This window comes from Pygoscelis adeliae, unplaced genomic scaffold, assembly GCF_000699105.1.
Source record: "Pygoscelis adeliae isolate BGI_AS28 unplaced genomic scaffold, ASM69910v1 Scaffold255, whole genome shotgun sequence".
NCBI classification, from domain to species: Eukaryota; Metazoa; Chordata; class Aves; order Sphenisciformes; family Spheniscidae; genus Pygoscelis; species Pygoscelis adeliae.
The window spans coordinates 266,153-268,608 of NW_008824872.1; positions in this window are offsets into that span (position 1 = coordinate 266,153).

A 2,456-nucleotide genomic window follows, 5' to 3' on the forward strand; every position below is an offset into this window, starting at 1 on the left:
TTTCTCCCCCTGTCCCGCTGAGGAAGGGAAGTGATAGAGTGGCTTGGTGGGCACCTAGCAACCAGCCAAGGTCAACCCACCACAGATGTCTATGTTTTGACTGTATACGTACATGCAATTTACACATTGCCAACTGAATTTTACCTCTTAAAACGGACTGAAACAGACCAGAGCCTTAAAACTCACATCAATCATGTTTAAGCTTTAGTTAATTATTGAAACTCCACGCGTGCCCTTACTTCATGAATATTTCTGTGCATTGTTATTGAAAGCAGAAAAAATAAGAATGGTCATGGACAGAATAAAATTATAAAAAGAACCTTTTAGAAAGAAAGCATGTAGAAAGTGGGACTTCTTAAAAAAAATGAGCCTGCTCCAGTTCAGCTGGCTAAGCTAAGCAGTTTAGGTGGCTGAGTCCAAGGTCAGTCCCTTTGCTGATAAGAGCTGTTGTGAAGAAAGCAAGAAGCCAGGGCCTGTCCCCCCGTTACCCAACTTGCTGGGTGACCCCTGACTGTGCCTGATCCTGACCGCTGTCTCTGGATCCAGTCCTGACCCTGACTTACCCCACAGCATCCTGGCTCCTTGTTGGTGAGGTCACTGCTCCCACCCACCTTACTGTTGCATTTGGCTCCCAACTCACCTTCCCTTGTGGAGAAGCTGGCCTTTGCTGCTCCCTGACAGGGCCCTCCACATTCAAATCTGCTGGACCCATGCAGGCTTAAGAAACCAGTGGCAATGTAGTATCCCAAATGCTTCCATGCATTTGTACCCAGGGCCACAGTCTCTCCACAGCTCAGTTCCCCTCCTTTCTGAGCAGTGCTGTCTGCCAGGGATGAATTCACAAAAGAAAGCATAGGGTGAACACCGGGGAACTTCAGAGCATGTATGTGTGTCAGAGGCGGGGGGTAGCTACAATAATCCCCTCAGCAGCAGCACACAGCTGCCCTCCAGCCCTGTGGCAACTCCTTGTACCACCATCACCGGCTGGGTTGTTCACCTGGCTGCTTCCTATTCTGGACGCAACAGACTCTGCTGTCCTGTCTGGACAGAAAATATATGAGCATCTGAGCAGTGTACCTTTATGCTACACTAAGACCAGGCATTATTTCTTTGCACTTCAAAAGAGGCCCAGACTTGAGGGGGCTGACATCCTCCAGAGATGCTCAGAAGAGAGATATGGAGGTCCAGCACCCCAAAGCCATTCACAGGCACCAAGTGGTCTCCATCAAGAGTCAGTGAGAACCTTCAAGTATGCATCCCAGCTGGACAGAAGTTTTGGGAAGGTGAAGCTAGGTTAAGGGGTCAGCAGCTCAGTATTTGTGGCACTTTTTGACCAAGCGTGCCGCTTACTCATCACCTGTGGTGAGGAAAGGAAGATCTGGGAGGCAGGAAAGTGTTCCCTAGCTGTTCAAATGCGGCATGCAGCATCTACACCTGGGACTCGTTTGCCTACTCATAAGCATCAGGACTATTGGAGACAACATGGCGTGTTCTACCAGTTCTTGAAGGTAGTCATGGGCCACATCTTCCAGCAGCACATGAATGTCGGTTTGCCCACTTCCTCAAAGAACTTGATCTCCATGGGTGTAATGAGACTGGACGCACTGTGGCAGAATTTGAACAAAGGCATCTAGAACTGTCTGTGCTGATCGAGGCTGTCACAATGTCAGCACAGCCCTTCGGCTGGTCTTGTCTGAGAATCACACCAACCCTGAGAGGCAGACTGAAGGAAGCGGCCCAGGTTTGCTGGAGAAGCGAGAGTTCAGTGCTATGGACGCTCCCAGTGAGAGACAGCCAGGGTGTGCTCTGGGAGCAACACACCTGAAGTCAAACACCATTTGGCCCCTTGAGTGTCTAGAGACCACCAATGAGGTGGGTTGTCTCAACCAGGGGTTTGCTGCCAGGGAGGCATGAGCATGGGGCTGGCTCATGTGAGGAAGGTGGAGACGGAGCATCCCAATCCAGCACATGAGAGGAAACACCAGTGTCAAAAGTAGGTGTATAAGTTTGAGCTTGTCTGCCGACTCTCCCCATTCCTCAGCTGGCCAGTATGTTGGTTTTGCTTCTTTGCAATCCACCACCCAAGTAACAGCCTGGCACTAATCAGTGTACAGACCTGAGCCCAGCCTCCAAATCTGCAGCCAGTGCTGCAGGCCTGGCAGGGGGACAGGTTCGTGGAGGGACGAGTGCCACCTCCTCAGGCACACAGAAGACGCTGCCCGGGTTGCAGGGGGCCCTTGACAGCTGCCGCCCGTTGCCTCAGATGTGAGGACAGAGCGGAGGGGCTGGGCGGTGGGGGGAGATTCGGCAGACTCCCTTAGGCCAGGAACGGTCCTGCTGAGGGATCTGCAGTCCCTTCCCTGGCCGTGCCCGGAGCATCCCGCGGCGGCGAGGGACGCTGCTCCCCGCCCAGGACGCCCTCCCCGTTCGGGCGCTGGCGGGGCGGGGCGGGGTGC